The sequence below is a fragment of the Petromyzon marinus genome, chromosome 20 (assembly GCF_048934315.1).
Source record: "Petromyzon marinus isolate PM22_M1 ecotype Great Lakes invasive population chromosome 20, UKy_Petmar_22M1.pri1.0, whole genome shotgun sequence".
Lineage (NCBI taxonomy): Eukaryota > Metazoa > Chordata > Hyperoartia > Petromyzontiformes > Petromyzontidae > Petromyzon > Petromyzon marinus.
The window spans coordinates 3,771,081-3,785,920 of record NC_133686.1 but is presented as its reverse complement, the minus strand read 5'-3'; the positions used below and the strand labels follow the sequence as shown (position 1 = coordinate 3,785,920).

The following is a 14,840-nucleotide window of genomic DNA, read 5'->3' as shown; positions in this document are numbered from 1 at the left end:
CCGCGTAGAGTTTATATTCTTTTTTTTATCACCATTACCAATTGCTTACATTTTATTTGCGCTTAATTTTTATGGCGAAGAAGGAGAAGAAGGCGAACGAGAGGGAATAAAGTTGACGGTAATCTTTATCGCGGTGAGCGCGTGCGTCGGGCGCAAAAGGATAAACGAGCGATTAAATTTGTTACCGCGCTCGGGCCAATCTGCATTGCTCCGGCTTGTCAAGGGAAGAACCCCCTCCAAAACGCGCGCGAGAGCCATCTCTGCCCCCCTTCAGACGCGGGAATGACGTTGCTTGCCCTTGGACGCGTCCGCCCGAACGGGAGACAGAATTCTGCGATCCCGACACATGGGGACGGCTTCAAGGCACCTGCGTCAGGCACTGACCCGGACTCGTCGCACCAAAAGAGTAGCGCAAGAAGGTCAAAGTGATTTCTTGCTCAAATTCGAGCGCTGATCTTCCGGGCGCACGTTTCTTCTTCGCAGCCCCGAGCCAGTGTCGTTGGAAATTCCTAATTGAAGGGGGTGGGGGCAGCTGAGTCTCTTCGTACGACAACCCGCTGTTGACTTCCTCGCTTAATGCCGAGCTAAAATTGTTCGCTTGTTGCGAACCCTGGAGAAAGAGCCCCACATTTGAACCCGCGTGCAAATTGGCGCATTGCACAGTTTTCCCATCGGCGACGGGCACTCGCCGCCGGTCATCGCCGGTCATCGCCGTGCTTCGGGGCCACGCGCCGATCGCCGCGCACTGAAAATCGTGACCATCCATCGAATTTCCGGCGTGGCAAAGTACGGCGAGATTCCCCGTTTACTTTGCTGCTGTGGGAGACTATTTTGTGTGTGTGCGTGTGTGCATGTTGCTCTTTTGTGTGTGTGTGTGCGTGCGTGTGCACATGTTGTTAGTTTGTGTGTGTGCATGTTGCTATTGCTACAAGCCTAAAAGCTTGCGTAGCGTTGAGTCACTGCTCGAGCCAATCTGCCTCCCTGCTCATGTTCTTCCCGCCCGTTCTTGTAGCGCCCTCTCTCTCGACTGGATGCGCCCTCTCGGGCAGCTTCCTTGCCAGTGCCCGAGAAGGGGCATTGCGTCCTCACACTGAAGCTGATCGCAATTCAGTGCCGCTCCCTCGCTCTCATCTGCCTCGCTGCTGCGTTCTATCACCACAACAAAGACAAAGATCCCCCGTGTAGCCTTAGCGAGCACCTATGAAGGCCGGCACGGCAAACGAGAGGGGGGTGGGTGGCCAACGCCACGCCCGGCCGCCTTTGTCTCCCCGGTGGCGATGTTTACACACCGCACCAGGTACTCATTTGAGACTGAGTCGCCGAGGACTTGTTCAGATAATCGTCACCGGTGTTGATATCCGTGAGCGGGAATCGAACTCGGGTCGCCGGGTCCGTTGGCGCAGTGCCGCTAACCGTTACGCCACCGCTCCCCGACCGAACGACCGACAGACACACGCAAAACAAAACGTGGGGGCCACAGGACACAAAAACGAGTGTCCATGTTTCTCTTCGTCCGCAATAAAACATGGCAGCGTTGATCGTCGTCAGAACGAGATCAAAAGCAGAGACAATGGAACGAGAGGGAGAACTCCTCACGGGGCGACGCTGCGACAGATCATCGCTCCGCGAAAATAGGCAAAAGCTTACGAATGTGTTTCAATCTCGCCGTTCGCAATGCCCGCCGCTCGCATCGCTCGTAGCAGCACATTAAACTTACACCGCGTTTTATATATATGCTGTATATATGAAGGGGTTGCAGCCAGATTAAGCTGTACCCCAACACAATACTTGAATAAATACATTTGAGGTGACATGCCACCATCTTCTTCGCCTTCCTGGCATTATTCCCACTCGCACGGGGATCCGATTTTCCGGTCCATCTCTCTCCACTCACCCCTTGTCCCAGGTCATCATCTCCCCGTCCTTTCCACCAGTCTATTACATCCCTGGTTCGCCACCTCAACCCACCACTTTCTATGTGTGTATGTACAGTATGTTGAGCCTCTTACGCACCATACGTCGCCAACCGCGCAAATCGGGGGCCAAGGATGGGTACCACCACCACTCTCAACCTTCCTGCTCCACGTCTCTTCATTTGCGACCACGGTCAAGTCACGTGACCCCTGAGATCGAGCCACGTGACCCCTGAGAGTCCCAACGTTCAGATCCGTGTCTCAACACTCCGCTTGGCTTGCGCTCCACATGGCATGCCACTGTTTTTTTTTAAGAACGACAACAGTGAAAGTTACCCTCACGTAGCATATAATGTTCAAACAAATACAAACGTTCCGTTGTAGGTGTTATCCTCTCGTTGTCAATCACAAAGAAGATAGCCATGCCGCGTTCTCACAACCGCTGGGGAGCGAGCTGGTCCGGATTGAGAGTTAGCTAAGTGAGCAGTCCTAGGGTAAGTAAATCCAGTTAACTACCATAGTGTTTCTTTGTCTTCTTTTGACATTTTCTACCGGTTCCTTATTCCTGTAACAAGTAATACATGTACCGATACTTGTTGTTTGTATCGCGAGCAATGTAACGATGATTGCAAGCTAACATCTGTACTCTATAATATCTGTACTGTCGCAGAGTGCCCATGAAATAATAAGAGGCCAGCAGCATACTGGGCCCTGAAATAAATAAAATCTGAAACATGAAAAAAAAATCACACATTAGGTCTAATACTTCATGGCGGCGGCCTGCATGTACGTTGAACTTCTTTCACACCGTACATAAGCCAACTGCACTAATTGTAGGTGTGGTTCAAGGGCTGTTGGTAGAGGACATACTTCAGTAATGTGCAACTCGCGAGGGGTTGCGTGAGTGTTCGCGTCAACTTGGCTCACTCTGTCGCGAGCAACACAACGCAGCGCAGCACACGCAAATGCACGCGACAAACACGAGGTGCGTGCACTGCAGACGAACCAGCGACTCGCACCGAAACACCGCCCGCTGAACACAGTGATAACATCATTAGGGTTAAGGGTTGCTTCAGAACACACGCTAATCGTGTTATTACAAGTGGAAACACGTGAGTTTTTTTTGTAGATGGGTGGGAGGGGTCGTGATGGGGAGTGATAAAAAAAAACATTTTCTTTCAACTGCACCAGCGTGTGCATAACTTGCGAACGTGAGTTCGCGAGCGCACGCGTGCACGCGTGCGTGATAAATCAATCGCGCTGCCATCACCATCGCGTGCTCTTACGCTCGCACACCCCAGAGCTCTCCCGCCCCCACCCTCCCACCGCTCTGCCAGTGACCGACACCTTCAGCTCCGTCGCTCGGGCCCGCTGAGCGCAAGCCGCACACGAGTGTGCGCAACACGCCGGAACACTTCAGCGTTCAAACTCAGCCCGTGGGCCGCGCCGAGCGACATGTGACCGGCATCCATTAGGGGACCCCACACCACCAACCCCCCCCCCTACCCCCCTCTCGTTAACCCTCGCAGCCCAACCTGGGCCACATGGGGTAACGGCTGAGGAATAGCGGGAGGATGAGGGGGGGTGGGCGGGCGGGCGGGCGGGAGGGAGGGACGTGCCGATGACACGAAGCTGCGTACGTAGTACGAGCGCACGCGCGTTTGTGTGCGTTGTGGAATTTAAAAGAGAAGTGGAATGCAGCTAAAGTAGCAGTGGTAGTAGGGGGACTTTTTTATACCAATACCAGCCATGATCGATCCACTGCTGGTTGAAGGTCCTCCGCAACAAAATAAATTTAACACTTTTTATTTTATTTTACCAGGTAAGACCCACTTGAGCTATATGGCTTTTTTTTCCAGCCATATAGTCACAAATGATAGCTCAACAAAGTGTCTTATCACGAGGACATGTATAGCAGCCAAATACTCGAAACGCACGTTGATTCTAAATGTGGAGGGAAAAAGCGGAGGACCCAGAGAAAAATTCACGCGGCCAAGGGGAAACATGCAAACTCCAAATATACAGGTGCCAGGGTCGGGATGGAACCCACGACCACCTGCACACCAGGCAAGGTAGTTAACATCTCGCCACCGCAAGCCATCGCCATCTCTCATGGGCTTGCGACGTGACAGGCACATCTGGTACATGCACACGGGCTGTGATGCCGTAGCTCTGTCCGCATCACAGATGTCCTCCCAAGCATGCGCCTTCCATCGGTGGAGACTGTCTCTCTTTTGAAAGGCTGACCTAGACCAGTGGCCGGCAATAAAAAAAGGAGCATAGCCATTTGTTTTGTTATCGAATTCGATACGCGCAAAAAAAATATTAGCGACAATGCGGTGTGAATACGAGAGACGGTGGTCCTTAATAAATAACGTCATGAAGCGGTCTTTAAAAACGCCGCATGCGGCTCCGGAGGTGGAAGTAGCTGACCCCTGACCCAGGCCAAAAGATGACAACAAGTACAAACGCAACGATGACATTTCAGGGGAATAGGTGAACATCACGCAATTGAATGGCGACATTTGATGCTCTTTTTTCAAACGACAATAAGCATCGTCAGAAGCGGTCACATGTCGATGCCGCTTAAATCCACGTTGTACTGTACAGTACAGAGTCGCACAGAAAATCGCAGACTCACGTAAAGACCCACAGGCTAAGGGAGACCCACGGACTCACACAGAGACCCACATACATAAAAAAACCCACGGACTCGCAGAAACCCATAGACTCGCGGAAACCCACAGACTCACGTAGAGATCCATAGACTCGCATAAGAGACCCGCAGAGTGACCCAAAGAGTTCCCCGATTCTCTTCAGGTCCACGCTCAAAATGTTCCTTCCACCCGCCCTCTGCCTAAGACTGACTGCCTATCTCTGTAAGGCAAACATCGACTGCTTCTGTGCAGCGTCTCAAGGATGCGGCCACAATGCCGATGCCGTCGCACTGCGTTGCCCTGTGCCGTTTTTTTGTTTGTTTCTTCTACAATGCACGTTGGAGCCTCCCGAGGTGAGCGCGTCGGTCGTGACTGCGAGCGGAGGGCAACGCGGCCCGGGACGGGAGGACGCGGGGCGGCGGGCGGGGGGGGGGCAGGGGGGTGGGGTGGTGGGAGCAGGAACGCAGGGAGGGGATCTAACAGATGGGGGAGGGGGATAGGGAGGGGGGGGGGGTTTCCCTTTGGGACCGCGGCGTCCGGCGAGGACGGGGTTAATGGACCCCTCGTCGGGGGGGGGGGGGGGGGAAGACGCTCGGTTGCCGCTCCTGGGGGAAGAGTTCCCTAAATAAAACATGCCGCGTGCGATGTTTAAAAAGTTTTATTGCCACATTGAGAAGCTGCCATCGCTCAAGTGGCAGGCAGGAAGTGTACATATTTAATATACCGTGAATGCGGCGACAACACGTCAGCACGGTGCGTTAGGGGTGGCCGTTAAAGCCCGATGTTTTGAGCCCCCCCCCCCCACCGCCTTCCACCTCCACCCCTGCCGCGATATGCACAGAGCGGGGAGGGAGTGGGCACCTTCCCCACTGCTGCGTCGTCGTCGCCGTCGCCGCCGCCGCCGCCGCCGCCGCCGCCGCATTCAAACTCATTGGTGTCCGCGCGGCTCGGCACCCGCGGGGACCGCACGAGACGTACGGTGGACGCCCGCCTGCCCGCCTGCCTGCCCGCTTGCCCGCCCGCCCGCCCGTCCGTCCGCGGGCAGACGCGGGAAGTCGAGAGGTGGTGACAACCGCAGCTCTTTTCTGCGCTTGACATTTTGCTGTCGTCGTCGGCGACGTCGTCGCTTTCAAACTCCGTTTGCCCAACGTTGGCCTGATTGCAGCGCTATCGGCGTCGCGTCAATTGGAATGTCGAGAGGAGCAAGAGGCTGCAGGGGGGGGGGGGGGTGTGAGGGCAACGCTCGAGTTTGTTCAAGAAGTAGCCTCTTGTCTACAAAGAAGTGGGCAGCCCCCCCCCTCCGCCCTGTCATAGCGAGTAATGCTCGTCGCGCGACCGTCTATCCGATATTTTGAGTTCTCCGAGCCGCGATCGGAATCGCGTGAGGTGCGGAAACAAATTTCCACGCGGTCATCCGTGACTGAGCTGAGGACACCCAAGTCGCTACCGCACGTTTGAGAGTCCGGTGTCATCACGAGCGGCGGGCCTGGGATTCAAACCCAGGTGCTCAGATTGTGCCAGCTCAGCACTCTGACCTCTTGACCCACTTTGGCCACCTCGACGACGACCAGAATGTTAAACGCCAACCCGATTAAATGCAGAGGAATTCAGTACAGTGTTTTAATGACGAGTGTGCCGAAAATATTTCCACGCGAAATTTCTCTTCTTGTCAGTTGCTGATAAAGGGAGAAAAAATAAAATGTTTTTCGTCGGATTGGCCTCCTTCAAGGACAGAGGAGACAGCATTCCTGCATATTTTTTTTATTTAATTTGAGAACTTGTAACTTAATACCAATGTGCACTCGCAGTGGCAGATTGCCTGACGCACAATCTGCAGGTCAATAGTTTAAATTCCGCCTGAGGGTTGGATATCAGCCCATCATCCCCCCCTCCCGCCCCTCCTTCAGTATGGCTAAATTGAGCAAAACTTTGTTCCTACAGCAATTGTTCCCTGGTCCCCGACATGAAGCATAAAAAGAATGTGGAGTTACGCAACTGGATCATGTCGACCATTGGAGATGACGATATTGATGTATCCAGGAAAGCCTCAATTAAGTATATAGATTACATTGAGATGTTTTGGAACCGGTTTCATTCGTCAACGGCGTTTGGGGTGAGAGCAAACCGTGGTTACCCAGAGAAAAGCCACCGCGCACGTGAGGCGGTGGCGACACTCAAGTACTCCATACAGATGCATTCAATAAATCCACTGCTGCACTGCCATAGTTTTGTCACCTCGCAGCTTCATGGCCTACAAAACCGAGGGTTCCGAAGCAGCCTTCCCATCCAGGTGCAAACCGGGCTGCAAACCCTGCTTGGTTTCTGACATCCGACGCTGATCAGGTCATTCGGCGGACGGGGGGGGCGGGGGATAATCTGTACTTGGGCCTCTACGTATTAACATGATAATTATAGTCTTCATTCAGCCAGCAAGGAGAGAGCGAGCGGTCACACCACCTACGAAAATGCCACTGGAACATCAGCTGGGCGAGAACTGAACGTTCGGAACACAGCGTAGGGCTCTCTGGGGCCTGTGACGAGCCGACCACGGGAGAGAAACCGCAAACGCGCGCGCACGGGGTCAGCTACGTTGCACCGCGATCCGCGCGTCTCTCAAGCGCCGTTACGTAACGTCGGCCTCGGCAGCCCCGCACGTTGTGGCGTTCCTCCTTTGCTCTTACTTCTACGTACTCGTTCTGCCCGTTCGCGAATTAACGCTGTTAATTTCCGCAAGTTTTATATATATTTTCTGAAACTAGACCCAGGCCCGTTACAGAGACTCGTACGACTGCCAATGCAGCGGTACCATCCGACAGGTGTGGGGGGGGGAGGGGGTAGCTTAGAGTTAGGGGGCGCCGCCATCCCGTTCAGTAGGGAGCCTCGAGGAGGGGAGAGGGCGCAATTTGCAATTTATTTTTAAGGTCGGGAAGCGCTTTTCTTTGATGCCATATTTGCAAACCGTTTGAGATGGGCTTGCACGCACGAGCACGCGACTTGGGTCATTTGCCCAAAGTTGTACATTGATGGTGACCCTAAAAGACGGGAGGACGACAATGCAATTCTTCACGAATCAGCCGATTGGTTTCTTGCACGAAGCACAAAGGCCGAGAGTGATTTTGCACGCACGTCTGTGCGTCGTTGGAAACGTACGGGTTTTATGGCGTGCATTATTTTCCCGTTGGGATGAGTTTGTCGCACCGTTCACATATTTAAATTTGATTTGACGGTTCGGCTCATATTTTTTTGCCTTCCTCAAACCGCTGCACTGCTGGATGCAGGCCTTCCAAAGCAGTGTCGACCATGGGTGGTTGTTTGACCATGCCTCACCACGCCGGTCAGTGTAGGCTGGTGAACGTGGAGCGGGCCCGGAACGAGTTTCCGACATCACTTCCCACTAATCCCACCGCACGAGTTTTCACGGCTGTGCTGCGTAGCTCTCCCGAGTGTTTTCGGGTTGTTCCCCCCGTGTTGCTCGGGATGACGCCCACACACATTGGGGAGCTTCACCCAGAACCTCACTGAAGAAGTTCCCCAGCAGGGCGTGGCAGCGCGATGTGGGATACCGTGCGTGGAACGACGCAAATGCGCGGAGCAACCCACAGACACACGGGAGGACCCCTGCTCACCACCGATGTTGGCCACGGCCGGGAATCAAACTCGGCTCTCCAAGTTTACACTTGCATCGCATGAACCGCTGCGTCACCGCTCGTGCGTTTGTTTTGTTACGGAACATTGCCATTTCTGTTTCGCTTGCAGCTGGCGAACTTGGCTCCGAGAGCAGCGTCCGTGTGCCGGTTTACAGGGCCCGGTGCCCAGGCTCTTGACGTCAAGCAGCGGTACTTTTACTTTCACTACAAAGACGAATTATGAGCGTCGTTGTTATTAATTATAACAATAAACAGTGAGCGCAGCAAAGAGTGGAGCCGCGCGCGAAACGCAATACGGTTATGCGCTGCTGAGCCGCGGCTTCCTGCGGTCGCAGTCACAACTGGTTAATCAAACCCATGATGCCCGCGCTTCGTTTAGTTACGGTTTTAAGTTTTTTTTTTTTCAGATGGAATCACCTCCGGGCCACGGCCATATGTCCACGGTCAGGATGGGTTTTAGTCACTCCGCGCGACAAACCTTGCACCGCTGACCCGCCGCTTGCTGGCATCGCCTACTGCCTTTTCGCGCGTCAACCCTGCACATCTGGCGTGGGTGGCCAGTAATAATAATACGTAATATTAATCACAATAACGTGGTTTGTTTATTCGGGAAAAGCCACACCGAGCCCCCGCGATTATTTTGCGGGCTTTGGGTCGCGTTACCGCTTTGGGATGTTTGGCCGATTGCATCGAGGAGCGGTTCGGCTTCGTGACGTTAGGAAACCGAAGAACCCGGAGAAAATCCACCTTGCAAAGCGAGCTTCCTAAAAAAATGTCAAACCTCCACGCTCCGCACCGATGGATCCGGCAAAATCCATGAACGCACTGCCAACTATTGGCCACCTCACAATGCAAGCCCTGAAAACACCTCGTATTCCCAGACAGTCTCCCATACAAGTACTTACCAAGCTCTGAACTGCTTAACTTGCGATTAGAGGCACATCCCGTCCAACAACAGCAGCTTCCTGCAATCTTGGGCCCGGTGACCCGTGTTCGACTCTCTGCCGTGGCGAACCTAAAGTGGCGAGTGATATCTGAATCGGTCCTGGGCCACCCCCCTTTCACCAATACCAAGCCACGCTGACCCCAACGCGGTGAAGTAGGCCCTAAACAATGCCCAGAGCCGACATGGCAGGCGAGTTCCTCCCTTCCTTCCTCCAGCAGCGGACTGACAAAGAACTGTAACTTGACTAAACGAATTTTTATAATAACTACTCAGCCGTGCACTTCGCTTCGCGCGGCAGTAGCCCGGCTTTCTTCGGGGCTATAAAGCACGTGGAAGCTGCGCCGGCGTACACTGGTTCTCAGGACTCGCGCTTTGATGTTATCGTCACGCGGGCTTAGGAAATATGAATTCTGACAGTGGGGAGACACACAGCCCGAAGACAAATCGACTGGGACTCAACAGAGTCATCTGCTCCCCCCGGCGACTCTTTAGTTCCTGGTTAACAGCGTTTCCATCAACTTCCCCCGGCTGACACGCCCGCTCGCTCTCTCGCTCGCACACGCTCGCTCGTTCATCCTACTTCCAGGAGCTCAGGAATGTGTCGAGAGATCCATCACTTCCCTCCCCTGTGACGACAGCGAACACGGGAAGCAAGGCTCGCGATCGAGAGCGGCGCGACGGTTTTGATGTCGAACGACGCAAGCGCGGTACGGGGATGCCATGAAAGATGGGGGGTGCGTTTCTGAAAAATTTGCTTTGCTCGTGCCGCTGTTGGCGGAGGGGCCTCCTCCGGAGGGTACTTTTGGCCAACTCTTCCACGCTCGCCGGGCATCTTGGCGAGTGCCTACGTGTGTTGAACTGCTTTCGCACCGTACGTAGCCAACCGTGCTGATCGGAGCAGCGGACAAGGGCAACAACGCTAGACACGAAAAAGCAGTTCTAAAATAATTAGCGAGGTGGGAAATACCCACACTTTACTCCACCCCACGCGACTTGCCGACCGAGTAACCGTGCACACCCTTTGCAAACGAGTCGCTCCACCTCAAGGGATTTTTACGGGTAATAAAAATGTTTCATTCTTAAAACAAAAAGTCGACAACAACTGTGCGGTGGTGTCCACACGACACGCCGCTGGGTGGACAGAGGCGGGGGAGACATCGCCACTGTTTCAACTGCCTCGCCTGTCAATAACCAAGATCCCCCCGTGTAGCCATAACAGACTGTTGGGGCAAGTGCTGTTAGCGAGCACCTGTGAAGTGCGGCGCGGCACACACGGCCGCCTTTGTCTCCCTAGTGGCGATGTTAACACACTGCAACCAGTTAACTCATTTGAAGCTCAGTCGACCTAGGGGAGCCCCAGGACCGGTTCAGATATTCGTCACTGGTGTTATCCGTGAGCGGAAATCGAATTCGGGTCGCTGGGTTCCTAGCGCAGCGCGCTAACCGCTGCTCCGCCGCTCCCCACTACCGTGCAGACGTACACGCACAATCGCATATTCGCACGCGCACACGCGCGTATGTGTGTGTACACACGCGCGTATGTGTGTGTACAGACGCGTGTATGTGTGTGTACACACAGACGTATATACGCACACACGCACGCACATGGGAGAGAGGCCCCAGGCTCAGCGAGGAGGAGCTGGCAGCACAGCTGGCGCTGGATCAGGCGCCGTCACTGCTGTCTCGTCTAATTAACCCTCGCGTGTCCGGCCTGGCCCAGCCCCTCCCGGCCCCTCCCTGCCCCCGCACCCCCCCATGCCCTGCTCCACCGCGCTCACCTGGTGAGTCCCCCCAACTCCTTAACCCTCCCCTCCGTGCCCCTCAAGCAGAAAGTTTCGCCAATCCCTCTTCCCCGAGACGAACGGAGACGCAAGCCCATCGCCGCTCACCATTGACGAGCCGCGATCCATCCGCCGTCGGCACATCTGTGAAAAATAACTTCACAGCTCATCAGATTCCTCCAGTGTAATACATGTCCTGATTCCGATTCTTGGCCTCCTGAACACGCCTCCACCGATTAGCAGGGCTGGCTGCGTACGGTGCGAAATAAGTTCAACATACGTACGTGCATACAACACGAGCCCATGTCATTGGTCGCACAGGGCTTCCCTTACCACCTAAGTGGTGCAGGTGGCACGTGACTGACAGCGGCCATGGCCACGGCCGAGAGGTATACTGGACGCGGTGCGCGCTGGGTACATTTTTTGGTTCGCCAAACCCGAAGAGCCCCAGCCGAAATAAAAAGGCCCCCCTTTTTCCTCCGTTGCTCTCACACATGACCGAGACTCCGGCTCACTGGGAGGTGGTGGGGAGGTGGGGAGGGTGATGTTTCAGAAGGGCACGTGCGGACGATTGTGTTTCCGTAAAACGACCAGCGGTGCAACATGCGCCGCTCGAGCGCCGGACACGGAGGGGACGCGTGCGACGCGACTTGGGAGCACTACGAGAGCCGTCGCGCAATCGCCAAGTACTGCCCGTACTCAGCAAACACGCATCAACGAACGCCGGACCAAGTGACGGTGCGAGGGGGGGGGAGCTGACCGGGGGGTGGTGGCCTTTGGTCGTGGCCACTGAAACCTGCTGACTGTTCAAACGGTGCCAGGGCACCGGCCCAGACTTCTCCTCGCTCTCCCCGCGGTTTTAATTGTGGCTCTGTGTACGGAGGAGACCACTTTGCAGTCCCTGACTTTTGTTAAATCCCATGCTGGACAGACATCGGCGCATGTGACTGATTAGATCGCGAAAGTCGCATTACTTTTATACGGATTTTGTATTCCTTTTTTTCCCCCATTTGCTTCCATTTTAACGTTTTAATGCTGTTCAGGTTCAATCGTTACGTTACTTCAGTGCATTAGTGAGCTTCTACTCAGGGAGGCAGAAGAGATGCCAGTGCCTTCCATGCAAGCACAGCTCTGCTCAATCATCCATCGAGCTGCTCCCTTCATGCAGCAGTAAGAGCAGGGCCCAGTCAGCCAAGCATGAAGAGGATAAAGATTTATATTTATGAATGGCGGCGGCGAACGGGTGGTCGTGGTCCACTGCGGAGGCGATGGTTAGTCGATCCGCACCTCCCATTAGCACGGTTGGCGACGTACGGTGCGAAAGAAGTTTAACGTACATACACACGATCACGAACATGTTGTGAAACTCCTTTCCCGTGGGAGTGGAGGTGGTGCCAGATCCTGGATAATCTCCATCGGTGACGCCCCTATACAGGGATACAGTGTTGCCCCCTCGCACATGTGGGTCTTTTCCGGGTATTCCGGTTTCTTTCCACGTCTATCAGCACTCATTGGCAGGACCCTTCTGAAATATAGTCCTTGGAGTAAGCGTGGTTTCCCTGGATGAAGATAATTTTTCATTATTAGAATTATATATGCCAGAGGATGTCAAAGTGACTTATAAACATGTAGGAAATGCAATACGCATCAGAGAAAAAATAGGGGAAGAGATCGAGGGGAAAACAAAAGATAAGACAGATCAACGGCAGAGCAACAAGTCCGATGCAGGGAGACAAAAGTGATGCTTGCGCGTGGAGTTATCGTGAGTCTCAGTCTCACCGGTCCCAAGGCAGCCCAGGCAACATGACGTGTGCAGCTGTGTGCAGGAGCGAGATAGATATGCTGGATCGTAGGACCGCGAGATTTGGCCGCGGCTCCGTAAGGCCTTCATCCAGCAGTGCATAGATCACGGCTGACAATCACGACGATCACGAGGACGGTTCCCGGGCTTAAGGTTAGTTCCGTGAATTTTCTGCCCGCGTTGTGTTTTTTTAAAACGAATTGCAAACCGCGAAGGCCGAGGCCAACGTGAGCGAGGGGGATGCATTGCCAACCGCCGGGCATCTCCTCTCTCCGAGCCGTCACTGCGCGACGTCGAGGACGCCCCATGCGCCGAAAGCGGCGAGGCGAGTCACGACGACCCGCTAAGGGCAAGGCCCAGTAAGGGTTGACGCTGGAAACGAGGGCTTCGTCCACTCGCCCAGCCCACTATTTTTATTTTACCAAGTACTGCAAAGCCCACGGGACTGTATGGCTCTTTTTCTTTCCAGAAGGCCACAAATGATAGCTCAACGAAGTTGCTTATTGCGTGGAAATTTATAGCATCCAAATACTCTAAAGGCACGTTGATGTTAAACGTTGAGGGGACCCAGAGAATAATGCACGGAACCACAGAGCACACAAACATCAAATATACAGCCGGCATCAGGGTCGGGATCGAACCCACGGCCTCCTGCATACGAGGCGGGGCAGTTAATGTCTCGCCACCGTGGCGGCCAACTCTTCAGTGGTCACGCAGAGGTGGAATCGGAAAGTGCCGTTCGTGATCTGGTGGCAGACGACGGGAGAAGCTAACGAGCGTGTGAACATTCATTTATCTTTATGCAGGGGGCTCCCTGCCCTTCTCCTCCCCCGTACCCAGGACTTTAAGACACGGGCAGAATTTTTTTTTTACTTCGTTAGCGGGCGATATGTTGATCATATTAAAGCTATTTATCTTACGTGAGAAAAAATCTATTGCTTTTGATTTCCTGTGTCACTTTTATTTAAAGTCTCGTTTAAACTAACGCTGCAGCTGGGTTTGATGAATGGCTTGGGGTGCAAATCAACATTAATATAATACACGGCGAGGGCTTGGTAACAGCTGTGATAGAGTGGGCTGGGAGCTGGGTGTGGAGATTGCAGGGCACTGCAGACCGATGCTTGAAACATTGCCTTGTAAAAAAAGTAAATTTTATAAAAAAAATCGGGACAATATAAATATTGGGACAATAAAAAGTTGCTGTCTGCTCAAACATGAGCATCGTGTGTGGTCCTCACCTCCTCTTTACAGCCCTGAGCCAACTGGGGAAATTCCACATTCCTATGACAGGGGTGAGTCGTGAAAAAGGAAAACCACGGTTGATTTCCCCACAAAGTGCGATATATTTTATCGACCGCAAAAGGTTGATGGGATTAACCTCCGATCAGGATTTGAACTCATCGCCTTATGATTGCGAGCCCTTTACTCAACCGCTGGGTCACCTGACCAGATTTAGAAAAACCGACATAAAACACAACGGCAGGGTCGTTTTTTTGGCGGAGGGGGGAGGGTGTGGAAATGAAATAAAATATCTAAAGCTGTTCACCGTGAACTGTAAATTTAGCAGCACACAAAAGGAAAAGTGGAATGAAATGGATGCGAATGAAAAGAAAGCGCGTTTCTGAAATTAGCGGCAAATTGAAGATAATTAATCCTCGTTTAAAAAAATAAAAAAATTATCACCCGAGTCTGGGTTCTTCCGTTTAATGGCTGGGGTATTGATTTTGAACGCCTGCCCGCTGCGGCCCCCAGCTCTCCTCCCCCCCACACCACTCGAGATGTGCGGCGGTCTCCGTCGCCTCTTTTAATTTAGAGCCTTTTGCATTTTATCGGCGCGCCAGCAGAGAGTGAGGAATCTCTGCTTTCTCGGAAGCCCCCGACATCAAGATTGCCGCATCTCACCGTGCAGTGCCGGCGCTAATCGCAGGGAGAGCCTTCAGCTGAAACAACCTTCAAAGGTGCCCCGGCTCTACACAGCGACGGGGGTTTTCTCTATTCACGCCGCGTATAAAAACCCCTGTATACTCTTGGTCGGGGTGGAGGTGGGGGGTGGTTAGCCTGGGATTCAATCCCAGAATCCCATTGGTGTTGGCTC

General features: G+C 53.6%; 1 long non-coding RNA gene across 8 annotated transcripts in view; it reads right to left on the bottom strand.

The window, feature by feature from the left end:
* The window catches only part of LOC116944231 (uncharacterized), a 282,843-nt gene that overhangs the window by 17,952 nt on the left and 250,051 nt on the right, over positions 1-14,840 (bottom strand). The window lies entirely within an intron of this gene.